The 27,785-nt window shown below is 38.2% G+C and overlaps 1 long non-coding RNA gene across 1 annotated transcript; it reads left to right on the forward strand.

The window, feature by feature from the left end:
- The first annotated feature begins 1,024 nt into the window (after positions 1 to 1,024).
- LOC108509124 lies at positions 1,025 to 6,341 on the forward strand. Its single transcript, XR_001878580.1, has 4 exons — positions 1,025 to 1,096; positions 1,934 to 2,034; positions 3,404 to 3,460; positions 6,063 to 6,341. It is a non-coding gene; the product is annotated as an uncharacterized LOC108509124 (long non-coding RNA).
- The last annotated feature ends 21,444 nt before the right edge of the window (positions 6,342 to 27,785 follow it).

Raw genomic sequence — 27,785 nt, forward strand, 5'->3', positions numbered from 1 at the left:
GAGACAGAGCAATAACATTTCATCTCTTTAAGCAATATTTTCCAAGTATTATACAGCATTTCCTAGCAAATGTTCTCAATTTACCGATTCCTACAATATTTAGTAAAGAGTTTAAAAAAAAGTTATCTAAAACGTATCAGCATTTTGTACCTTGAGCAAGTTTACGAGTTCCAGGGTTCCGATTGGCACTGCTCAAACATAGTTTTCTGAAAAGATAATGATGCTTTAGAGTGATTTGTCTTCAGGACAGCTCTGCCTGAGCCAGTTCCATGGCAATTCCCTGAGTGCATTTCTGGACTTTCTCTTAGCAAAGGCACATGCTCTGTTTTGGGAGCAAAAGAATTTTTGTCTGGTCTTTGTGGTTGGTCCAGTGAGCCTTGATTCTCCAGCTAACTGGGGGGATCTGGCTCTTTTTATTGCTCAAGGTTAGGGTTTTCGCTGTGGCATTCCACACGGAACATGCTCTGGTGCAGTGCCTACCCCACAGGCTTTGCCGTCCAAAGGAGGGCAACAGGAATGGTGAAGGGCCTTGAGGGGAAGCTGTGTGAGGAGTGGCTGAGGGCACTTGGTCTGTTCAGCCTGGAGAAAAGGAGACTGAGGGCAGATTGCATTGCAGTTACACCTTCCTTGTGAGGAGAAGAAAAAGGGGCAGGCACTGATCTCTTCTCTGTGGTGACCAGTGATAGGATCTGAGGCAATGGCCTGAAGTTGTGTCGGGGGAGGTTTAAGCTGGATATTAGAAAAAGACTCTTCAGTCAGAGGGTGGTTGGGCATTGAAACAGGCTCCCCAGGGAAGTGGTCACAGTACTAAGCCTGAGAGAGTTCAAGAAGCATTTGAATGATACTCTCAGGCACATGGTGTGACTCCTAGGCATGGTCCTGTGCAGGGCTAAGGGTTGGACTCAATGATCCTTGTGGGTCCTTTCAAATTCAGCATATTCTGTGATTCTGTGACTTCATAGAGGCAGTCTCTCCAATGTGCCCCTGCCCTAAGCAGTTGTCCCCCTACAGCAAATAACCTCCATGCAGCCAACGCAGCAACATGGCTGATGTTTGATGGGTGCTGTGAGGCTCCTGCTCACCACCTGCTCCATCAGTAGCCACTGTTCAGAATTTGATGTCTCACTCCAAAACACACACACATATGTGTGTGTATACATATATATATCTATGCACATAGATATGTATACTTTTAATTTTCTTTATGAGACAGACAAGCTACTACTAGCAGATGTGACCTTTTAGGCTCAGAGGTGGTGTGTGTTGGGCTGAGGAAACTTCACAGCCTTAGGTTTAGTCGAGATCCCAGGAGATCACAGCCAAGGGCCCTTGCTCTTTCCAGATCCCAAGTTATAACGAATGAAGCCAGATGGCCAAATATTTGAAAGCTGCTTTGTTTCCAGACTTTTGTTTTTATGGTGTGCTGTCATGATGTGAGGATATGTCAGGGTGTCAGACAGCATAGGGCCTGCCAAAAAAACAATGGAACACTGGGTAGAGGGAAGAAAACCTGGCACAGATTGTGTTCATGCCCTCTATCATTAAATTCATCTCTTCTTTACCTGGGTGGTTTTACATAATAGAGCAAGTGAAAATGAACATACGATGATCAAAGATTTCCTTTAGCAAAGTCTTTCCAAATCGGTTGATTCCCAAATAGTTGAGTGTGGAATGGTGGTGGTCTGTGAGGTGATGGTGATATTCTGGAGCATAGGGACCTCTCCTCCCTTTACCTCTCAAATAAGAAATAGGGATCCAAGCAGACCTTACAATTAGTAGGATAAAGGGAAGACTGATAACATTTATAGTTGAGTTTAATGTGTTCTATTCTGTATGAAGACAGTTTGCATGACAAATAAACTTTTCCTCCATATTCTATTTTAGATACTTTTTTTTTGTTAAAGAGCAAAGGATTTTTTTTTTTATTTTACAGCTACCCAATACAGAGACAAAAAGTAGAAACATTCAGTAGAAACCATTTGGCTTAGGAAGAAAAGTGAAAGAAGTCCCAGCTCCAAATAAAATTATCTCTGTGTAAGCCATCCATGGGGGACATAAAGAAAATTTTTCTTTATGAGTATTGGGATGATCATTGCTGTCACTGTCTAGTTTTTCAGGAAAGAACATATTTATTCTTTTTTAATTCACATACAGAAATCAGAAACCTACCGTCTAGGATCAAACTCTGAAAATTTTCCCATAAAGATAGCCACAGTGATGAACTAGGCCAAGTTAATGAGTTTTTGCTTTGCTATTTGAAAATTGTCCAGTATGTAGAGGTTTCCAACAAAGCTAGTTACCTAGCCATTATGAATGTACATTGCCAGCTTTGTGCTGGATAGCTGCAGCAAATATCCTCCTCTTGATCGGATGGCAGATATCTTCTTGCTGCATGGTACAAAAACTGCTGTTGGTTTTATTGTTTGATGAAGGCATAATTTAGCCTTGGGGTAAGGAGATAAAATGACAATAGTGACTGTCTGCCAGCACGCTATAAAGACATACAGAAAAGATAGACTTAGCACATGTTTCCAGCATCCTCTAGGCCTTTTCAGTACTTCAAAGAAAACAGATGCAAATATGACAGCTTTCATATAGGGCTTTGCTTTTGTATTGCAGCTGGATTTTGTGTTTTTATAGTGCATGCACCATATTTGAGTCCTTTGTGTTCCACAATAATAATTTTCGCCTTTATCACCATGCTGCTATCACATAATCTAGGATCTTAGCTGAGCTCTTGCAATAGGTTATATTTTATTGACAATCAAAGCCCGAATCTTGGCATTCTGGCAGGAACTGATCTTAGCCTTGCAGTTTATTGGGCAATATTCAAGTTGTTCATACAGCTCTGTAGATATTCTGAATACTTTACAGACAGATATACCTTCAGTCTCTGCCCCAAGGAATTTACGCTTAAAATGCAAGGTGGCACAGGAGTAGAAGAGAAAGCAGATGATGTCTGGGAGGAAGACTTGGAGCAAATCATCAACCTGTAGAGCAACATTAATGTCAGCATTCTGAATACTGAAGTCACAGGAAAACCTGCTGTTTGTAGATTGTGTTCTTCTTTTCTCATTAAATATTCAGTTTCACAGTGATGTTAATGTGTAACCACTATGAGACCATGTAGGTAGCAGTTGCTAGAGGTCTAAAGTCACAGGTCAGTGTACTAATCACAGTGCGCCGCACCAGCCAAACAGCCGCGGGGTACCGAGCACAAGGCAGCAACATTACCCTGAGCATACTGCTACCACATTGCTTCTACGCAGGAACGTTCATTTTAGGACGTGATGCCAAATCTTCCAGTCACCACGCTGTATAAAACAGTTTCCTCTTTGTCATTGGACAATTTTAAGGATACAGTCCAACACAGTAGGGCTGTAATCTTGTTTATTTTTTGCAGACGCTACATGGCTCTCTAAAAGCCTTAGAGATCATCACACCCTTGTTATCATAGCAGGTATGTGCCTTGTAATCTTGCTGTACTAATTGTTGGGAAAATGTGCTTGGTAGTCTACACTGGCAGAATCCCAATTGCCAAGGTAATTAATAGTGTTACAGACTTCAAGGCCATAATGCTCATCAGTTATTAATTAGCAATTCATTTTGCTGAATAAATAATACTTATGATTGATGATGGAACTTGTAATTGGGCACTAGTAGTGTTCCTCAAGGGAACAGCTTCTCTGCCAGTATTAACTATGACAGTAACAGCTCAGAAACCCAAGATAGTTTAAGAAAATCTGCTCTAAACAACTGTGACACAATCAAGGCATTTACATTCAATATTGGAAATGTAGAGCTTAAACATTGGAGACTTGCCTATGGCAACCAAATGCTACTATTTTGGTCTATTTTACTTGTATTTTGCTTCACTTTAAGCATTGCCTACTTATGAGGAAATGCCCTATATAATTTTATGGCATGCATTACATTGTCTTTATGAGCTCTCATATGCATTCTTCACAAATTCAGAAGATAGTGTAATAAAGGAAATACTTTCCCAAGCACGATAACCAATTTAAAAGAAATTTGCTAAAATTAAATCTATTTTAGATTAATAGATTGCGGAAAATCACTTTTATTTTATATTGGTTGGCACTACCTTTTGACATAATTAAAATAGAACTTTGCTGTCCACCCATATAATAGAAAGAGAAGTTGGTAAATAAAGCAAATAAGCTGTTAGTTTTAACTGGTTAGTCAACAAAGACAAGCATGGGAGGTCAGCTGCTGACCAGATGCTGCCTTCAATTAATATTCCAACCCTAAAAGACATTTATCGTTCAGTTTAGAAGGCAGAGCAGCTGAGTCATAAAAGCAGCCACAAAAGATATTTTAAAGCATTTATAATGACTAAATTGCTTGAAATAATTTAGATCTGAAAATAAACATATTTTGGACAGCCTACGTAAACCAAATTTCTTCTCCCTGTAAATTGCTTAGACTAAGTGGGAGTTTGTGTTTGACAAGAGCATACATTTGCTTCATTACTACATGTGGGTTATTTTTTTTCTTGGAAAAGGGTTAATAAACTATAAGATATCATTGCTAGCTAAATCAGTCCTGCACCCTTTTAAGGGAGGAAGGTGCTGCAGAAGAATAAGTTAAAAAGAAATGCAGAGCCTGTGTTGTAATGCTAACAGGCAATTAACAAACTCATGGGTGTTAATTATCTTCATACTGTATCATGTTCAATTAGCTGAGCCCCTGCAACAAAGGCAACCATGAGCAATTGCTTTGATAGGCGTACAGTACTTCATTTGTAGTTAATCGGTTTAAGCCTTGCAGTTGCTAGGCTACACCAGTCTCCAGAGGTAAAAAGCTGCACAGATGCACTATGTTTAAATGACTACAGAGAACTGTTTAAACTCAAACCATGTATAACTCTTTATTGATTTTTCACAGAAGATCTCAGCTCTGATGATAAGGTTTTGATATATTTTCCTGCTACAGCTGGTTCCTTGGAGTATTGCAGAAAAAATCTGTCAATATGCTTCTATTATGATCTCTTGATCTGTGGCTATAAAAACCTTTAGCTGCAGCCCTTATTATAAAATAATGGAAGAAGCGATATTTGATTTTTTCCGTTTTTTTTTTTTCCATCCTCCCACTCTATAATACATGGAGATTTTTTTCCCCAGTGCCTCTAGAACAAAATTAAACTACGTTCCTTCTGTATTTCTGTATTAGAATACAGAAGAATTTCTATCACTAATTAATTTGATTGACTCTCAGCAGGAAAGGATCAGCTGTAGCATCATGAACTTTAACAATAACTACCAACTGATGGGCAGTTCACATCAATAAGACCATCACTAGCCTCCCTCACCTGTCACCAGGCAGGGAATGAGCAATAACCACCCCCTGCAGATGCACTGCTTAGCACTTTCTGCCCGATTAGCAATTTATAATGGTGATCAAGAAACAGTCAGTGGCAAATCAAGACAACTGTCTGGCTGCCTGTTTAATTGGCCTTGTTTGCTTTTTGATAAATGGCTGGTGACTGCTATAGGCCTCCGTATTTTGACTTTTAATAGGCCACTGTGATTAGACTACCAACAGATACTAGGTCAAAGCTGAGGGAAGGTGCAAAAAATGTTAATTAATATCAATAATAGGCAATTATTAGTTAGACAGAAGGACCTACTAGCTGCGTGCTCTAATGACTCAGAGCTAACTTGAAGGGAAACAGTGCCAAATTAGCATAACTGTGTATGCAGGCTGCATAGTGGATCCTAGCAAACATCTGTTATATAATTCAAACAGAATTCTTCCTTTTTGCATGATGATCACAAAATTATCAATTCTTTTTGGTCATTTTTAGACACTAATGATACCATAGGGGTTAATGACCTCCCAGTTGGGCTTTGTGTCAGTCCTTCATATCAAGAGCTAACTTGTGAAAGTTAATTTAGGTGTGGCTTTCTAGATCTTTAAGTTAATAAATCATTTACAAAGGTCACTAATACTGTAATTGGAGGAATACATGCTGAGCAATTGTGTTGGTACAAGTGTAGCTCTCACTACAAATAACTTTTCCCCCACTTTGTCTCTTTTAGGAAAACAACCATGCGAACAACAGTGAGCACTGAAATATTTGTGTGTCTGCTATTGCTGATCTGCTGAATAGACATGATAGGATATGATGAGAGAGTCAAAATTCTTACATATGGGGGTGAGACAAAGAAGAAAAGGAGCTCCTTTGACTCTCTACTTGTCCATGATGGTCTTCAGGATACTGGGAACGTCACCTTTGTTGCAAACACGAAGCAGACAAAGCGCACCCAAAGAAAGTGGAAGAACTTCACTTACAAGAAGTATTGTAAGTAAAATTTATACAGAAGGGTAATGGCCCTACATTTTAGGAGATCCTTTATTTTTGCAAGCTTAAAATTCCAAGCGAGCTGAACTCTTGTGATGGTAGAGGTTAGAGGAGACTTGTTCAGAGTGCATTATCTTGTAAGCAATTTAGTGATTTTTCTCTTTTCTCTAAAATGGTCAGAAATCCTTTATAGTAGGGATGGTGATAACCCATGCTATATGATACTGTTCTGCCTGTGCTTCTTTCTCCCTTCTGCCCAATACCTGTGTGCATGTTTGGATAAAAAGTTAGTGAGAGTTAAGCTCCGATAGAGCTTTACTGTGGGTATTTCTAAGGCAACTGCAGTCCCCACTGTGACATCAATGGGAATTCTGGCATGGATGAAGAAGACACATTGATGCAAACAGAGATGAGGCTCATTATCAAGCCCAAAAGAAACATCTGTGACTGCAGGCTCAGGAAAATGCTGCAGTCTCTGTAGAGGCTTGTCCTGATGGAGGTGGAAAAACAATCTCTTGTTAAGGGACATATAATTATATATAATTTTATATATATATTTCCTTTATCATTCCATATCTATATCACAGAATATGCTGAGTTGGAAGGGACCTACAAGGATCATCGAGTGCAACCCTTAGCCCTGCACAGGACTATGCCCAGGAGTCACACCATGTGCCTGAGAGTATCATTCAAATGCTTCTTGAACTCTCTCAGGCTTAGTGCTGTGACCACTTCCCTGGGGAGCCTGTTTCAATGCCCAACCACCCTCTGACTGAAGAGCCTTTTTCTAATATCCAGCTTAAACCTCCCCTGACACAACTTCAGGCCATTGCCTCAGATCCTATCACTGGTCACCACAGAGAAGAGATCAGTGCCTACCCCTTTTCTTCCCCTCAGGAGGAAGTTGTAACTGCAATCAGGTCTCCCCTCAGTCTCCTCTTCTCCAGGCTGAACAGACCAAGTGCCCTCAGCCACTCCTCACACGGCTTCCTCTCAAGGCCATTCACCATCTTCATTGCCCTCCTTTGGACACCCTCTAATGGCTTAATATCTTTCTTATATTGTGGTGCCCAAAACTGGACATAATACTCAAGGTGAGGCCGCCCCAGTGCAGAGCAGAGCGGGACAATCCCCTCCCTCGACCAGCTGGTGATGCTGGGCCTGATGCCCCCCAGGACACAGTTGACCTTCCTGGCTGCCAGGGCACTGCTGACTCATATTCCACTTGCCATCGACCAGGACCCCCAGGTCCCTTTCCATGGCAAATCATTTAATTCCACAGTCTGTATCTATCTGTATCTTCTTTTCCAGATGTAAAATCAACAGGTGTCACCAATCCCTAATTTGTCCAGTCAGTAACACGTCCAGCGCCAAGATCAGGTTGATGGACTGTTACTTTGGACACAGTCTGACTCTTGGAACCCCTACCCCAATATATGTTACAAGAGTTCGGAGCAGGAAATGATTGTGCATAGTTTTCTTTAGGTATTTCAAAATCATTATATAAATTATATTCTAAAGTTAATGGGAAAGTCAGGCTTTCAATGTCTGAGAGCTCTCTTCTGGTGACAGGATGAGAGGTATGATGTTTGAGATGTCTTAAAAACAATATTTGGGAAAGAGAACATGCTCCTGGCACATGTTCTTTGGGTGTCCAACTGCTGAGAACCTGCAATGCTGACTGACAGAGGATGGAAAGAAGTGTTTTGTGCTTTACTTGTCAAGGGAAATTTTGCTGGAAGCTGAGCCCTTTTATTCAGAGAGAGGAAAATGCAGGAAGCCTGCAAGATTTGAGAGAAGACTCGTTACTGCTTGTAGGCCTGGACCAAAACTATGTATTACTCTGTGTGTAATGTGCCTTGGATGAGGGGCAGATGCTAAATGGAAAAATAACAGAATTGCAGGTCTGGCAGCAAAAATTGGGGAGCCTCCTTTCCCCTCCCCAGCTGCTCATCTGTCCCTCGAACTTGACTGTGCCTTGTGGAGACCACTCTTTGCTTCCAACAAATGCAGGGATCATAAATGCTTATGTTGCTCATTTTTCTCTTCTGACTGGTCTCTTACTCAGTAGCTCCCTTTCTAGGGTGCAGCAGACTTCTCTGGTGTTGCAGTTTGGCAGGCACTGCTATGTAAAGGTGTCTTGGTTCTTCTTGGCAGTCTGAAGCTTGGCAACCACAAGTCTGCAAGAGCTCACCTGGACTAAAAGGGAATCATAGTAGGTACAAGCACAAATTCCCTCTACTTGTTATGACTGATGTTCAATACTGCATTGTTTATCTGCAATAGAAAAGTACACAGAGGCCTTAGAGGAGAACTGTGGGTTAATACTGTGGTTAAAATACCTGTCCTGAAGAGTGTAAGCGCTAAATAAACAAGCTGGGAGGAGATGTTTCCACTTCATCTCTGGAAGCAAAGGCAGGCTTTGTTTACTTTCCTATCTCCTGATCTCCAGCCCCAAGTCATAGCCACAGAACTGTCCTCCTAAATGCATCAAAAACCTCCTACAGTACTTTAAAATAAGCAATGCTTATGGGTGCACATATAACCTGTAATTGTATTGGCTTTCTACTGACATGAGTAGACTTTTTTTATATATGTATTTACAGCAAATTGAGAATGAAAGATGTGACTTCAATTATCTCCTCACTTAAAATCGTCTTCATTTTTGATTTTACATTGAGGGGTAAGTGGTATGATTCCCACAAGAGTGGGAATCATAAGAAAACATATCAGCTGTTATTCAGGGAGTAGTGGCCACCTTTCACCACTTAAGGAAGATATTTTACTGCTTATCTGTCTACTCAAGTTTCACGTATATGAAGAGAGAAGTACTTTGTAATTCTAGCTTTTGTAGACAAAACATACTTATCAGCTTAAGGAGTCATATGTGTTAGTACTTAAATTTTGAAATTCTGGTTGATGCAAAATGGAACCATCATAGAGGGACACTGAAAAATTATCATTTTCAGGTTTTAGAAGAGATTGTTTCCCAGGAAGTCTCTCTGTTAAGTTCCATAAATAAAAGTTAAATAAAATTGTAAAGTCTATTACAGAGCATTAACCTGCTTCATATAATTTGTGATTTTTTTTTTCAGTTGTGACTGTCATATAAATATTGCTGTTTAAATACAAAATCATCTGAATTTGATAAGTTTTGGCTGCCTCAGGCTAGGTTTTTCCATCTTAGTCATAATTTCTTAATATTCTTCTATAAAGAAAAAAACCTTACATTATCTACAGCTGAATTTAGATCTGTATTTTTTGCTTTACAGGGATGATTTGAAGTCATCTAACACAGTAAAAGATTTTTTAAAATTCTGAACTTCCATTTAGACAGGATTTGTCTTGAAAGTAATTTGTTTAATATACAGAATTCTTGAAATCTTAAGGGAATATAACTTCACCTCAGTTGTTTTCTGTTATCTCTCTCTTAAGCATTCTTGATATCTAGAGATTCAAACAAAATTAGCAGGAGGAAGAAAACAAAACTAGCAACCCTCCACTGTTCTGTATGTACCCTAACTGACCTTTCTGTATTCTCATTTATTTTGCATAAATTATTTTACTAGCCTCACCAGGGAAAGACTTGTGAAAATGTATAGTTTATAAAACATGGAATCATTACACTGAAAATCACACATGATACAACACGTTTTGGTGCATAAGGACTGTTGTTTAAAGAGCTGTGGGAGGTTTTAACTTCAGTAGAATAATCTGGCCCAGCTGTTAGGTATATTTTTTTTGTTTTCCAGTTCTCTCAAATTATGTGAATTGTTTCCATTAACAGGAGTGAGAGAAATCTTTTTCAATATTCAGGTCTGCTAAAAGCTGAAGGACCAGAACCTTGGAATGACCTCTGTAATGAGGTCTTGTTCTCCCAGATCAATTCTACCTAAACCTCTCCGGAGGTGTTCCGGAAGGAAACATTCTCTTCATCACACGTAGCCTCAAGGAGTTACTTTTGAGTAAATGAGGAGTCTAGAATATGTATAATCTATATATTCAGGTTTGGTGGTTTTTTGTTTTGATTTGGTTTTGGTTTGTTTTGGGTTTTTTTAAGGTTTTTATCCTCACATGATCTTCAGTTGTCTTCTACACCATCTCTTGTGAATCCCCTGGTAGCAAAGTTATTGACAAGTGTAGGAAATTATTGTCTCCATTGAAAAAGGAATTTGAGAAGTTTTCTTTGGTGTGAAACAGGAAAAACTTTGAAATTCATGAATGTATTTGAAGGAGAAGTACTTACAGTTAGCTCTACTAATTGTGCCAGAAATGGATGAGTGTGTTATCTAGGTCAGATTGCCATCTTCCTATCAACCCTAAATTATTGGCCATTGATACCTGTGACAGTGAATTTCTTTACTAGATGGATGCTGTTTGAAATTCTTTGAGCCTAGACTAGAAATTTTACCCTAATTGACTGAATGTAACAGGCTACGATAAGCTCTGAAAGAATAGCTGTTGTCTGAAGGTAATCAATGTTTTCCATATTAAATATATTTTTACTGTATAAAGTAGTTCAAAAGGAAAAAAGACAGTCTTTTTCTTGAAGATTTTATATTCTTGCATCATGGAGCACAAATGTCTGTAAAGCTCATCCAGTGTCAGCAAAGCATAGAAGCTGCATGTTACACTGGAAATAATAAACATTTGTGTTGCACAACTTCCCGTATAAAATCTGGTTTGAAAATTCTTTGATTTAGTTTTTATAAAAACATAATCACAGGATCACAGAATCATTAGTGTTAGAAGGAACCTCTGGAGATCACCTAGTCTAACTCATCTCATAGTGAAATGTAGCCATAATAGTTTTTGTTTGTTTATTGTGGGAGACATATAAAACATTTAATATCCAACAGGTTTAATTCAGGAATCTTGAACTCCTTGTCTTCAAATTTTGCATTATGCATGGCTTTCAAACTTTCAGGTCTCTTCTGGAAAGCTGTAAGCCTTGGAAAGTTGGCTGTGCATATCCCAGATTTACAAATAGGAATGTAGAGAGAGTTTGCCTAGTTTTGTTTGAGCAACATCAGAAAAGTCCTTTATTTTTCCAAAACAATATACCATGTGTTTTTCATGGTCTCTTGAATGAGATCTTGCCTATTAAATAAATAAAGTGTGAAAATGTATTTATGCATGTGTTTTTTTAACACTTTTATTAAAATACATGTCAAGTCAGTTATTTATGGATTTCAGTTTTAGAGGATGTGACTTTCTAAGAGTTCCATTTTATTGGTTTTTTATTTTAAATCAATAGAGAACACTTTCTCACAGGCTGTCATTTCAGAGCACTGAGTTGGGATTTGGTAAAAGATGTCTTTATCTCCCCTGTTTTGCTCAGTCTGTTCACTGGCAGCCTGTTACCTCATCTACTTGGTAAGATAATGGTATGGGTCTAGGTCACTATTGCTTTGGGCAAGACAATTTATTGAAAAAAATCCTCTAGAGATTTGTAGTGTCATCTTTTTTATTAAAAAATATGTTCTAGAATCCTAGAACAACAGAATCCATGAAAAATAGTTCTGACTTCCTAGACCCATAGCAACCAATTCTGCTAGTATTTTGCCTCATGTTTGTCAGGTTTGGTATGGTAAACTTTTTAGGGCAGACATTCTGCTACTCTTTTTGTGCTGTGCTGATGAAAATGTATCTCTCCTTCTGTACTTGCCTGATTCCTGAACATTGCTGTCCAGACCATAAGTACTAGAGATTTGTGAATGTAAGTGGCATGATTTGGGTATAGACTCTCGGTATATCAGCAATATAGTATTGAAATTTAAATTTGAACCCAGCTACAGTGTCAGAAGATGAAATCAGGGCATGGTCCTCATTGTTCATATTAGAGATGGGTTGAATTAAAGCCCTCTACATTCAGAAGAAACAAAGACAGATCTCTGCCTTATCAATTTTTTTTTCATATTGAAGTTATATGGGGACTTGATCTTGGAATTAAGTTAAAATATCAGTCAAGGCATAGTGGGTTTCAGCAAAATTGTCTTCATCTGAAATAGCATTGGAAAACCCTCTAATTTACAATTTCAAGTACATTGTCCTCCTATGTTTTAGATGATATGTACCTTTTGCTACAGATAAATTATCAAATAAAAAAGTGTCAGAGGAGAATGTTCTCTTTATATTAAGCAATGGTCTCAGATATTATACTGGAATTTTTGGTTATATGCTGTGAAAAAAGTACAGACCTTTAGATGCTATTAACATGAAAATACAGTCCAGAAATATTAAAGAAATAAATATACATATATCTAGGAAAAAGAAAATAAATGATCCAGGAAGCATCTGGAGCCAAATAGCCCACTATAACTTTTTTTCTTCCTAAACAATGTGTTACTTTTGTATGATGATTGTATCGTCTTTATGTATTTTATCATTACTAATGAAAAAAAAACCTGTAGGAACAAAATCAGAATTCTTAATACTTGGGGATTTGTTTTTGACTGGATTAACATAAAAACAATGGCCTTTAGGGGGACCTTAGGGGACTGATGGGATTGCACGGTTGTCCTCAGACTGAGCCGTGCACTGTGAACTCAGATATGCAGGATGCATTTGGGAGGAAAGTAAAAATTCTGCTCTCATCTAAGCCTAAATCCTGTAAGACTCATTCAAAACAAAATCCTTCAAGTGTATCTATTTAATCTGTGAGACCAGATACAAGATTAATTTGAATGTACTGCTAATCTACAGATCTCAAGACACCGGAGCTTCTCATAAGGGCTGCCTGAGATGCTGCCTGACATGGGGATGCTCACACAGCTCATTGTCTGAAGAGACTTGAGCATCTGTGCTTTGCATATCAGCCTTGCCCAGAGGCTCAAAACTGCTTTAATTTTCTTTTAACCCCAGAGCACACAGCACGAGTGCCTGGACATACTTTCAACATACTTCAACTTTTACCTTTGGACTGTCTGTGAGCAAATAGAGCAGGAAAGCTATCCTAGTGTCCTGGCATAGCTACTCTCTTATGTTAGGTAGAAATTAAAATCTTTGCTGTGAGAAGAAAGATCTGTCATTCAACTTCTTGAGAATTTTCTTGTCAAAGAAAATCACCAACTTCCTTAAGTAAATTTATAGCTGGTTAGGGAGTAAGACTTCAAGGAAGCAGAACAATCTCTCCCTAAATGTGCAGTTAGATGGGGCCAAGCTTAGAAGAATGGATACGTATCTGGATTGCCTGATACCACTCATATTCACTTAGAAACCCACAAACCACTAAGGGAATTAAATTATATTACTTTCTGGTTTTCTGGGAGAAAAATATTCTGCTCTTGGCCAGCCCAAACAGTCTTCTTCTCCTATCATTTTCGTATCATATGTTTATGATTTTACATTCTTGTCAAAATTCAACTACATTTTTGAAAGAGAATGCTTACTCAATGTTTTTAACAAATTATTCTTCTGGGTGAAGTCCAGATGAAGGATACAAGCAAATGCAGCATCTTCACCCGGCAGGTGGGTGAAGACTGCGTATCTGCAAGCCAAATTAAATGAAATGACTAACTCCAATTCTATCACTTTAGGGGGAAAAAACCCACCAAAAAACAATGGCACTTTGCTTTGGTATTACCCTTTAGTATTTTACTTAAAAAATCTGTGTACAAAATAAATCAAGTAATTTCTCCCTGAACATAGAGGACCCCAGACCAAGTGCTGAAGGGCAGCAGGGGGACCTTGTAGCCCAGTCACTGTGCTGCTGATCTCCAGGATCCTGCATGTCACAGGAACAAATCTATTTGACTTTGCTCATAGGCAAGTCATCTTTTGAGATTGCCTTGGGTGAAAGGCTTGTCACTAACGACAAGTGCCTCCCAAATGTTATATGGACCTGATGGTCTGTTTATCTATTTTTATATATGTTATTTTCCTTGCACTTGGTTAGGCATCTTTGGATTCCCAGACTTTCAGATTGGAATGAGACTGTGACTTAGGGTTTATCACCTTCTTAGCTGGTACCTTACAACCCTTTTCCACTGTATGTCATCTCTGTGCTAAATAAAAATGAAGATAAACTTTATGTTAAGTATATCATAAAACCTGCTGGTACATCCATAATTTGTGCATCCAACCACAGATTGTGTTATAAATAATTGTTCTTCACTAGACTGTATTTTCAGCTGTATCTTTCCTCACGAATTGTTCACCACATTAAAAATTACCACATGGTTAACTAATGTTCTGTTTAGCATTTTTGCAAAGAATAATTGACATAGATGCACAATCGATGCTGTCTATACGAACTTAAATTTAGCTGTTTCAGCTCTCATTAATGCAAAAAATTGCATGAAATGCTATATTCTGATGGTGAAAAGTTTAATAAATGAAGCACAGTTCTGCTTTTCTGTCTTTAATGTTATGCAAAATAAGTGAGGATTTGTTCTTTGGGGTAGTGAGGTGTCTTTTGAAGGGGGAGGTTTTGTTAAAGAAAGCTTTGGATGAGCCAAATACATGACCAAATTTTCAATGAACCTCCCCAGATTTCATTTTATTTAATACCACTTAGTTGTCAAATTTGAATTCTATTCCTTGGTTTTAATGGTTAGTATATTTTAAAACTAGAGAAGCTTAATTGTGACATATGAAAGTCCTTATTTAGGGTAGATTTTTAATTTGATTGCTGTCTGCCCTGCTGTGTAAATAGTCTCTTGGGTATGGATTTTTAAGAGTGTATTCTCCTTTACATTTCACTGTGTGACAATTCCTCTTTACCCATCCTGTCCATCCTCTGAGCAAGCCAAGAGCAGACAATAGATACATACTAATGGAGCTGTGTACTTGCCATCTGTAAGAGCAGCTGCTCTCCTGCATCTGTACAATATGTTGGAACTGAGAGCTTCACTAATCTGCATAATAAGGAGAAGGCTTATCCCACTCTAGCTAATAATCGCAAGCAATCGATGCACTTCATTCCCCCACTGTAGAACACAACGAAGTTTCAATATGTTTACATATTCTCCAGATATACAGAGGTCAAGCAAAAGAATGGACTGCTCATTCTGCCTCAAGCAATAAAAAAAATTCCACTCTCTGTAACTTGTGAAACTGATACCAACAAACCCCATTATTGTTTTCTTATTTTGCTATTCAAATAGAAAATGGAAACCCTTAAAAACCGAATAAAAATATCAGGACATCCAGTCAAGCATAGCTTTTAAACTGTCTGTAGTAGTGAGTATTTTGGGTTTGTATTATGACCCCTTCCTCTAACCCTGACCCCTAAGAAAATATTATCATATGATTTCCCCACCCTATATCCTACCGAATATAATCCATATAGAGGAGTGATACTAATCTTTGCTACTAATATATGACATACAAACACTGGGGGAGGATTGAACAAATTCCCTTCTCCTAACTGTTGTGCACATAAAGGATGAATTTGAAATTCACAGCCATTTCAGAATGGAAATTTGGTTCATGGCTCCCATACAGGCAGAAATGGTTGTAAATGCTGTATTACACTGAGGAGCAACAGAATGAGAAAGAAAATAGGCCGAGAGCAAGTGATAAGCAGTATTTATTTTCTTTTCGTTTATGACAACAGGGGAGAGATATATCAACTCTACCACCACCCTGCAGGCAGTAAGGCTGAAAGCAGAATGATAAGCAAGATTTTACAAAGAAAATAAAAAACTAAAAATTGAAAGTAAGTGAATACCTAAAGTCCTGTTAGAAAAACATCAAAAATAAAAACTATTCTTGGATTTCTTGGGAGCTGCTTGCAACTATATGTTTTCTAATATTGATAATTCGCTCTAGATAAAATGAAAGAGGCAATTCTGAAAGAAAACTGAGTGCAATAGCATTTACAGTGTTGAAGGAACATTCGGTCAGTCTGCAACTAGTTTTCCTGGCAGCAGCAGGAGCTGTAGGTAGCAGCCCATGGAAGATGGACAAACAGGTCTTCCTTCCTTCCCTCCCTCCCAGAAGAGGATCCCAACAGTTCTCACAGTGACTCCCTGAAACCTTCACAATTATTCCAAAGTATTGGAACCAGGAAAACAACTGACTCAAGAGCACTGCATATATTAATCTATGAATTCATTATGGCTAGCAAAACTTATAGGCCACAAGGTATGAGCTGTGGCATATAAAAGATTTTTAAAAACTTAATGGCAGTATCTCTAAGCATCTGGCAAACATCTTGGAAAATGTGAAAAATGTGTATGCATATGTGCTCTACAAACCTACTTACAGCCAAGTAACTTTTCAGCTCCCACAGGTTTGAATTTTTATGATACAGCACAGGCACAGCTATGTTTACAAGCTGCAATCAGTTTGTTTTAGCCCCAACAAGCCATGTTTTTGGTGGGTAAAGGCCATGTGCCCTCAGAACTAGAGAAGCTGTGCATCAGAGCACGCCTCGAGCAGCTTTACTTCATGGTTGTTCTCACCTCTGCCAGCACAGGGAAGTCCTTGTGGCAGCACTTGCTGTTTCAGTTCAGCAATATACAAAAAGCTGCTTCAAAGCAGAAAATGCTGGGAGCTGGCAGAGATTGTTTTACTTCTCACAATATCAGTGTGGTTTCTTCCCTTGCACACTGGTAGCTGGAATCAGATAATTATCTCTGAATTTTACTTTTCAGACTAAAAGAGGCTTGACTTGAAACCATAAACAAGATATACTCAAAGTTTTTATGTTAAAATCAATCTATTATTATTTTTAGTTGTCCTGAAAGTCAGGGTTTAAACATGAATATTGGACAATACTGTCTTGATGATTCTGGAGACCATACTTGTGAGAAACTGTGTTTGTGAGTGTGCAGGTAGTAGATACACAGGAAAAAGGGAAAGTAAAGCCCAATCACTTGTGACAAAAAGGGGATTTTTTTGAAGAGTATTAATTTATATTCTGACTTTGGTTCTGGAAACCAGGTAAGCAGTCTTGGTGTTACCCATCTGTGTCTGAAGGTGTGTCAAAACAGAATTTAGGGGAACATATTAAATTATGTGATTTCTCCCCCCTCCCCCCGAAATCTGGGGTTTTGTGATGTCCTGGACACATAGGAGGTACTTGTGTTTGTCTGTCGTATTACTATTCAATATTGCCATTCACACTGCAGAGGAGCACTAAGGTTGATCATTTTACATGTCATGCTCTTTTGATACACTCAGCTCTACAAAATGAGAGGAAGTCTGGGAGAAACTGTGACCTGGTGGATTTGGAGGCAGTGTCACATACACGGATCTGCCTTTTCACCAGTCAGACAGGGGCTTTGCTCACATTGGGCTTAAAACGGAAACAGTAGCTCTAATGGGGGAAAATCAACAAAACCCAGTGACATCCCCAGATGTCCACCCTCCATTCAGTGACTGACAAATGTGCAGCAGATGGTACAAGTGCTCCCGGATGTATTTACAGATCAATGTAAAAGTACATAAATAAATAACCAGCGGCAAATGCAAGCCACCTACCCTACTGCTGGTGCCTTGGTGGCACTAATGAGACTGACCTGACCAGAAACATGGAGGAAGAAAAAATTTGCTTGAAGTTACTTGTCCTAATGCATGGAAGCGTAATGGCAGATCTTGCAGACTCAAGCCCCTTTTATTCCTAAGGAGAATTTCAGAGGCAGTTAAGTGCATTAGTTAGTATTTGTACGTATGAGTAATAAACATATTACTTGTGAGATGGTTCACATACATGAGACTCTTCAGCAAAGGCTGTTAGAAACATTATTCCCTGGAAAATTTGGGTTAAATTTTTTTCCCAGTGAAGTCAGTGACAATCTACTCAGCCAAAAATAAAAAAGTATGTGAGAATGTTTCGAAGTCCCACAGCTACCAGGTAACTACCAAGAGCATTTTAGAAATAACCTTCCCCCATAATAATTCCTAAACTCAGACTTTTTTTTTCAGTTTAGAAATATTTCCATAGCTAAGTAAAGCTGGAACACTGTAACTTTCCCAGTTCCTCTGAATTTGAATCTGTTCCTATGATTCCTCAGTGCAGGATGAGATTACCTGACTACCTAATTTAGGGATGTAGATTTTAGTATGGATGTATTAATATATTTAGCCTGCTACTGTAGCACTGAGCTGAATATTTGTTTGGCCTGTGAACCTTCCATAGGTACTTTCAGACTTCACCAAGGAGGTTTCCAGAGTTGGAGGAACGATTACTCCATGTAGGAGTTTGATTCATTATCCTCACTGTTAAAGATGAGCACCATTTGTCTGATTTAAAATTGTGTGCCTTTAAGTTCAAACTCTTGTCTAGTTTTTAATAACATCAACACAATAAGTGCTATATAGTTACAAAAATATTGCTTTTCAACATGTTTTGAAGTAATGGATGGTCTTAAGAACATAGACATGCAGAAACGAACATCTCTTAAGGCAAATTGTCTCAGAGGAGTTTTTTACTCAACTTCAATGGGTCCAGGCTTCTTCTGCTCACAGGCTTTAGGAGATTAGACCTTTGTTGGATAGTTATGATTCTTCCTCTGATGAATATACTGATTGGAAAACTCACTTCTATGGGTTTCTTTGCACATTTTATATTTTGTATTGCACAGAATAAAGATTTAGACATAGACTTCAGACCTGAAAACTAAATAGAATTCTAGTGACAATGTCAGATGGTGCTAAACCTGGGAGTCTGACATGGGGACAACAATATTCGAAGCAAAAAAGAGAGAGCAGTGACTGAACATGAATTCCAACTGTAGGATCAGTGACTGGAAAGCTCAAATGCCTTCTTTTTTCCTTGGATGGACTTTTTTGTCCTTAATCTCTCTCTGAAACAAATAGCATCAACAACTGAACAATGTTTACTAAATGAAGCCTTCTCTTCCTGCAGTCCTTCGGTTTCAAAGTTTAAACGCAGTGTACCCTTTACCACAGACTATTTCAATTTGCCTTCCTGCTAACTCCGGTCTGTAGTGTACTCTTGCATGTAAGCTCAGGTGGTGGGGGTTTTCTTGTGTTGGCAGTTTTTATCTCTTGCATGTGTTTTAACTGGGAAAATGGAATGGCACTGCTTTTGGAAGAGAGAAGTCCTAATTTTTAACTTTGATTTTGCTACTGTTTCTCTGTAGGCATAATTGCAACTGCATCTGAGGGCATAATTGTAACTCGAGAAATTATACCTGAAGTACTTAGCTAAGGCAGCAACTTCTACTCAAAGTCCTGGATGGAATTTGCAGCTTCTGTGGCGTAGCGCTCCGTTCCTGGGAGCAACCCTTACTGGTGCAAGCAACAGCCATATGTTTAACTACCTCACAGCTATAGCTTGTGTGATCCTGGGTAATCAAACTGATGCTCTGTTTCAATTTCTCCATTTGCCAAATAGAAATATTGACACTTTCATCACAGAATTAGAATGGAGTTAAAGATTCAAGTGATACAGTGCTCTGAATTGAGAAAGTGCCCAACCATGCCAAATATTGTTATTAGTAGAAGTCTCCATTTTTAAAATAACCACAGTTCTTACAAAGATTAATTTAATATTCTGGAAATTATATATTTTTATAAGGCCACAAAAGGGCTCCTATAATAATGTGGATAGTATTAGAACCCCTCTACCTGTTTGGTATGAATTATTTTCAAAAAGACTAATTAGTTTGAGCTATATGTTATCTCTATATATCCAGCTATTGGGATATAATTTTAATTCTATATTTCCTGTTTTATTTTTTCTTTTGTCTTCCAATAAAAATCAGAAGCTATCAACAATTTCTTTTATGAAATTGATGTTATATTTCCTATAGAGTACATGTTAAATTTGAAGAAGTTTCTCTGTGAAACATGATGAAGATGTCCCTGACTGAACATCCAGGTCATGTGTAGAACAATGAACAGTACTGAATGGGGAAGAAAAGTTGAGTTTTAGGAGAAAGAGTGATGTGTCCACAGGACATAGCAGCCAGGGTGAGTTATTTTGCCCTGAGCTCCTGGCAACTCAATCTAAACCACAACAGATAGTTCAAAGCCAGCTCAACCATCTTTACACAGTAATGGAATAAATTTGTCATCCATTACTGATCCTGTGTTGAAAAAATAGCTTCAGATGTATTTCAGATGTCCTGACATCTTTTGTACAAAACCTTGCTTACTTGGGCAGGCTGTGTTCTTCTGTGTATAAGAAAACAGGATTTGATTTTCAATATAGTCCTTAAAATGTGAGAAAGCAAACAAATACAATTGCATATCCCAATAAGTCTGCCATTGCCAATATTAAATACCTAGTGGAAAGGAAACTCGTGGTTTTCAATACAGTTTGAAAGCACCAGCTTTCAGAAGATAAATACTGCTGTGCACTTTTAAAGTTATTTATCTTTTCCTTAGCTCTGTGTTATAAGGATTTGTTCTGTTTGAAAAACATGCATCAAGGGAGTATATTTTCAGTTCTATGATATGCAGTGTGCTTACCTGCAGGAATACGGGCAAATGGTTGCAGTGGTGCTAGAGGAGGTTTGCACTCACAAGACCAGCAAAAATTCTTGGTTTAAAAAATGTTAACACTGCTACTAGTAGCAACAAAAATCAGACCTTCTTGCTCTTAACTTGGATCAAGGAAAAAATACAGAAGGTGAGAAATACTCAAAGATATTGAATAATTGGTAAAGTCAAATTAGATTTTAAATGTATTGGTTCTTCTGCCTATAAATGCAATGGACCATTTTTTAATCTTATTTGCATTATTACCATGCCAGCTGAAATAAATGATGTTCCCCTTTTTAGTCTATGACATTGTAGTGATGCCATTTCACACATCTAATGGGAGCACATTTTGCTTGAATAAGCCTATTAAAAAAATTCCTTGTTTTTGTTGTACCAATGTATGCTGCGTGTGACAGCACAGCAGGTGGCTGTATCGAGGTGAACTCTAATTAATTCAAATCAAAAAGTGAGAGACCCAGATAACAAGCTCTACAATTAGCAAATTACATCAAGTGCATGCAACTATCTATCAGGAAGTAGCTGCCTGGACATCAGTGGTAAATCCAGCCAGTTCATGACCATAGCAAGCACTTCTCCAAGCTGTAAACCAAAGGGAGCTGCCTTCCTGTTCCTACAATCTCTGTCTAGCCAGACTCTGTGAGCCTTTCTGTCACAGAGGGGTGAGCTGCAACTGGGATGAATAGCCTGGGCTTTGTCCTAAGTTACACTGAAGCGGTGGTCCATGGAGTTGTTGTGACCACCCATTTTATTAGGAAATAAAACAGCAAATAGCGGTAAGATATAAAATGGGTGGTCTTCCTACCTCCTTGTCATTAGAGTGTCCTGAGCTGTACAATGTACTTTTGAGTCTTGCAGACTTACACTTACTTTTAAAAGCTCTGCTGTGAATATTTCACTGTGCTTTTCAAAGTACCTATAAAACATAGGAAGGGCTTAGGGGAAAAAGATTTGCTCCCTTCGTAAATCAAAAGTGAGCAGACAAAGGTCAAAATACCAAAAGCCACAAGAACATTAACACTTAGGATATAAAGATTTCCCAAGAAACTAATGCGTGCTCTTTCCCCAGATAAAGCAGACACCTTATCTTTGGGAGTTTACAAAATGGAGCCAAGCTATACAAGTAACCACTTAACTAAACCAAGGCCTGGATCTTTTAGCAGTCTGCAGTCATTAAAGCTCTCGGAAAGTCTCTCAGGAGCCAATATGCTTGCTTAAGTATATGCTGTAAAAGGTCCCTGAGATTTACAAGGAACTGCTCCATGCTAAGCTAGGCACCATCTGATAAACAAGCAATTTTAGCTTCAGGCTAAACGATGCTCTTTGAGGCTTTGATTTACAATGCTGCAGATGATATATTTGTAGTTCTCGGAGAGGTTCTGCTGTGAACCTGCTGTGATTACTCATCCATGAACTAAGTTAGGGCTCAGATCTTCAACTAGGAGGTCAGAAAATTGTCAGTGGAGCAAGAAATGTTTGATAAGGTTTATTTAGATGCTAGCCACATTAAAAAAATTAAATTAAGGAAACAGGGGTGAACAATTCTTAAGCTTTCTAGGGACCAAGCCTGGGGGGTTTTTGGGTTTGGGTTTCTTTTTTTTTTTTTCGTTGGTAGCCTAATCTTAAGTGTTTTTTGAATGAAAAAGGTATGAAAGTAAGTCCCAAATTGACTTTCTGGACTAATTTTACTTCCATTAGGCTGTCTTTTGAAAAGAGGAGGCACTTAACATCTGAAAAAAGAAAATACTACCTTAGATTTTATGAAATTTCCTGTTATACTTCTCTCTAATATCTAAAAAACAATTTGGAAAGAAACAACACAAGAGAAGTCATATAAACTTCAGAAATTTAAATTGAAAACCCAGATAGCCTTAGAGGAAAGACCAGGAAGGAAAGGATGCAGAACCTAACATTTCAGGAATAAGTGGCTTTCATAATCTTTTCACTGATCCCAGATGTGTGGGCCCAATCCTGTTGGGTGCCTCCTGAAAAGTAGTGAGTAGTCTCTACTGCTATTAAAAGCAGGGATTTTTTAGATATTGGTTTAACTTCGCTGTCAGGAGTACACAATTAATGGATTTTAAAAAAATGTGATTTTAGCCTTGCCGCTACATATATTTGGATTTTTTTTTCCTCCAGGTGAGAACACAGATCAAACATTACTAGAAACAGAGTAAACACAAAATTTTAGTTCAGAAAAAAAATAGTCTTTATTTATTGCTTTTAAATAGAATTTACTTGTTTTGAAATTCTTCTCTGTAGCACTAACTGTTGATCTTACCTAAATAATATGTCACTGGAAAAGCCTGGAAAATGTTTTTTTCTTATCACAAAAGGTGTAGATGAACTTTGAAAGTGTATCTGATTTTTTGCTCATTTTCCTGGTTATTTTCTAGTGTAAACCTCAGACTTTTGAAAACTGTGGATCTGAAGATTTTCCGAGGTGCTTTGCTTTTATAGTCTAATTTGTAAAAAAAATTTTAAACACACAATTTTGTTTCACTTTTAAACCTATCCATTCTTAGCTCCTTTAAATACTTGGTCCATGAAGCCCTCTGCCTTGGAAGTGCAATATGCCCTGAATTCATTCCACTTTGGCTTCTTGCAAAGATTAACTGAATTTATATTGAAGTTTATAAATCATTATGATTTCATAATGCAAAGAAGGCTTTTATCACGTGAACATATGACTGAAAGCAAACAAAACATTGTTTCAGAAAGCCTCTGGGACTCAGCAATTGCAGAAAGGGATGTTGCCAGCTGTACTGGGGGGAAATATGTAACAAGATGTTTTCATTTTTAACAAATACTGTGCAAAGTGTGCATGTGCCAGTCAAGATACTCAGGTAATATAATTTTGTGCTGTATTATATGGCACCAATTAAATTCAGAGAAGTGGCACTTATTTAAATACCAGCAAAAGATTATAGACCGTGTCCAGAAATTGTTTAAAATTGCAATTGCAGTCACATAAATAGCAATAAGTGGAGTTAAGGCTTCAAAACTGCTATCCTTACTTTTTTTTTTAAATTATAAACTACTATCTTTGCTCATTTTCTGCAACTCAGGTTTTTTTAGATCCAAATTTAGAGTATAATATTTTAGCTGGAATCTCTTAGTACAGTCTGTGAACTGACCTATGAACTGAAGAACTAGTGTGTTTGGGGCTTTTTTTGAATGCCAGCTGGTGGATGCCACCCCTTAAGTAAAAGGCAATACCTTGACTTTTCTCCTGCTCACATTCTAGATACAACTAATTAAGTCCTGCGTTTTCTGCAGATATTGCATCTGACATAATCAAAATTGTATAGTGAGCCTGATAATGCAAATATCTTATAGGGAGGATTCTCCCTAATAAGGCTTGAACAACCCCAAGAAAATGACTTTTAATTTCAATTTTTGTTTCAACAACTCAGACATTGGGCATTGGCCGCCTTCCAGAGGGTATGCTTGTGCCATTCCTACTGCCATGAGTGGGACTTGCCAATTTGCAAATGAATGGTGTGTATATATAACTATTAGATATATGAGAAATACAATATCAAGGTTCAATTAGCAACGTAAAAGGTCACTTGAAAGGTGCTTAACTTTTTAAGCAGTACGTAAGAGAAGTACGGGGGTTATTTTCTTGGATTCAAGAGTTTACATAAAATTAAATATGATATCTTTAATGGCAGAAATACTAGTAGAAAAATAAACAACATATAAATCGTGGCTTTTAATATCACAGTTTTTTGTCTATTCCTTTATTAAGAAAGATTCCATGGAAAGTTGTTTTCCAAGAGTATAGTAATTTCCATAGAAGTTTCTACATTAAAAGGTAAAACCAGTGAAAGCTTGCAAAGACATGCTGTCAACACAGAGCTGACCAGGTACAAGCAGAGTTGGAGGTAGGCTTTGTTAACAACTTTGCTGCTCAGCTCAGATTTAAAGCCAGGTGATTCCCAGTCCCTCAGGTCAGGGAACCAGTGATGCCAGCAGGGAGGAGCCAAATTAGGCTGATAGCAGCCACACTGGAGTGGATGGAGGTGAGAGTAGGTCTCAAGCTCTCCTGTGCAGATCAGAGGAGCTCATAATACTTCGTTCAAGCAATGAAAAGAGGCAGAAGTCCTCTGCTTCTTGCCTGCCCCTCTCCTACCATGAGCTCACAGCCGGTGGGTGGGTGGACAGCACCTTGGGCTCTGCTGTCCAACGATCGATCACAGAGTAGGCCCTCTGCCCTCTCTTCAGACACCTGCCCTCTCCACTGGCTGCACGGAGAGGGCATCAGCAGAAATATTTACTTCCCCTTTTATGCTGGACCCATAAACCCATCATGGCTTCTGCCAGGCTGTTTATATTGTTTTTTTCATGACTAAGAGTCTCTCCACCCAATGTCAGAATATTAGAGTGGCAAACCAAGGTGGGCAGTTTTCCCTCTGCTCTGCAATGGGGGCTTTCTGACCCATGGAGCTTGGTCTTTGAGATCGTCTGGCCTCGTTTCAGCTGTCAAGGTCAGATGAATGTGGAATCTGAATCTTCATGAATATCATTATGCCCCAGAATTTCCCCAAATTCTGCATGCTGGGACCTTTTCAGATCCTTTGCAAGGCTACTCATCTTGAAAAATAAAATAAATTGGTAAATCTCTATGCCAATTGCAGAAGATAGAATCTAGGCAGCTCACAAAAATGTGAAAATATGCAAAGTAAACAGATTGTTTCTGACAGTAACAACCCTGCGATTGCATAAAGCATCATCAAATTGCAACATGCACGTATTAAGCTTTGAGAACAACTGAATTCACAGTGACACACATCTCAGCTCTTGAATTCATTATCACACCTGCTCAGCTTGGAAATTTGCAGTATTGTACCTTGTTCTATAAGGTGGCCTCCAAAGGAGCACTGTATTATCAATGTAATCTCATTTGCGTTCAATTTTATGAATTTCTTTGTGAGCTATATGGAGAATTGTAGCGAGGGCAGGGCAAAAGGGTGCCAAATAGAGTTAAATATATGCAAACTCTTCTTTGGGTGCTGCCTTCTGGAAAGATGCCCATAGCAGGCCCATAAGTGCTCCTGAAAGAAGACTGTGAAGGGGCAAGGTGCTGCAGTGCCACCAAATCACGCTATAACTCCGGCTGTAGAGAGCCCAGCTGAGCTGATCCGTGTGTGCGTATCCCTGTGTGATTTATAAGAGTTAGCTTTGTTATGTAGAAGTTCCTAGGAAAAAAAGCAAAACCAAACCTTAACATCTAATTCATTGGGCAAATGATAGTAATTAAACACCATAAAACAAGGTTTTTAAAACATAAGATGTAAATACTTCTAGGCATATCAGCTGGGCTGCCAGCTCCCTAATGAGCACACTTTCATCCAAATACAAAGAAATACAGACTTCATGATGGTGCTACAGTCTTGACCCTGGACAGTATGCTGGGGATTCCTTAAATCAACGTGTTAATGGATACTATTGCAGGATTTTTAATAGGCTAATATATTAACATGCTGCAGAATTTAAAAGTATTTTTAATTGCTGTGACTTCTCTTAGTTCTGACAGATAGACTATTAAAGTGTTTTTCCACTATTCTAAAAAAACATATATATGCAGACTACTACTTGATGCTTGTCAGTAGAAGCCATTAATGTGTACATAAATAATTTTTTGTCTTTTCCAGAAGTAGTTATTACTGTTATGGTTAGAATGTGAGAGGTCTCTTGTAATAGTATTTATTTAAAGTCAGAATTAAAGTTATGTTGTGATGCAATATACATTCTTTATAAAACAAATGTGCTCTGAAGCAGCACACGATTTATTGTGTATTTATCTCTCCTTGATTTTATGTAATTGATACTTGAAGATGAGACAGATTATATATTTATGAAAAATATGTTAAGCTGTTAAAAGTTTTCATTTTTGTTTGTTAAGGTTCACTCTAATGTATTTATTTACCCATTTCATGTCTTTATTTCTCACAGATCTACTACAGTAACATTTTCCAATAAGAAAACTATTTCCTTTCATGAATGGCTCCATGCTATTACAGTAAACAGCTGCAGCTGACAGACATATTTCTGCAGTGCAAGGTCTTTCAAGGTCTTGCAGAAGCAGTTGGACACAGAGAAGTCATGGCAGCCACCTCCTGGAGGGGACACTGGAGTGCATTGTGCTCTTGCCCCACAGAAACGTATGTGAGCAGGATGGTGTTTGAAAGCAGTCCCCTTCTGTTGGTAAAACAAAAAGCTGATGGCAAAACACTCCCTGCTGCTCTTCCACTTTTTAACACATTTACAGATGTGGAAACTAGTGTACAAATTAAAAATTCCAACAAATTAGAAAAAAAAGAGAAAAGTTTTGAAGACTTCTCATGTTGATTGCGGTGAAGAATGTTGCAGTGCTACTGAGTTTCACATTTTCAGTGCAATTGTCCTGCCAAAGTGCCTTTTCATTAAGGAATGTTTTGGTTAGTTGTTCCAGCTCTGTTTTTTTACACAGAACAGAATGGTTGGAGAATCTTGGCAATAAGGACTTTGGAGTCAGAAGACTTTCCTGGGAGCAAGCTATAACAAGGTGAGCTATAATGATATTTTATTTCTATTGTAGCCACAGAAAAGTATATCCTAGAATCGTAGAATATCCTGAGTTGCAAGGGACCCAAAAGAATCATCCAAGCCCAAGTACTGGTCCTGCACAGGACCACCTGTTGTTATGAAGATATTGTATTTCTGTCGTGGTCACAGAAAACTATGTCAGGAGAGTAAAATATCCCCTTCTCTATCCAGACTGTAGCAGCACTACCAATCACATATCAATCATTACAAATTCAGTATTGTAACCCAGAGATAACTCAGCAATGAGATAAGGGTTTTTTAAAAACTTTGTTTAAAGGCAGAATCTTACTGTTTAAAAAGTGAACTCTGAGGGAACAGCAAACTTCTCTCAGCTAAAGAAAAGTACACTGCACAGAAGTTGCCAACGACATGATTGTCACTAATAACACACAATCCACCCTGACAATTTTTCTGTTTTCTTCCTTTTTTCACTCTTAGAGCAGATCCA

Source organism: Lepidothrix coronata, unplaced genomic scaffold, assembly GCF_001604755.1.
Source record: "Lepidothrix coronata isolate B3197 unplaced genomic scaffold, Lepidothrix_coronata-1.0 Scaffold7, whole genome shotgun sequence".
In the NCBI taxonomy this organism is placed as follows: Eukaryota; Metazoa; Chordata; class Aves; order Passeriformes; family Pipridae; genus Lepidothrix; species Lepidothrix coronata.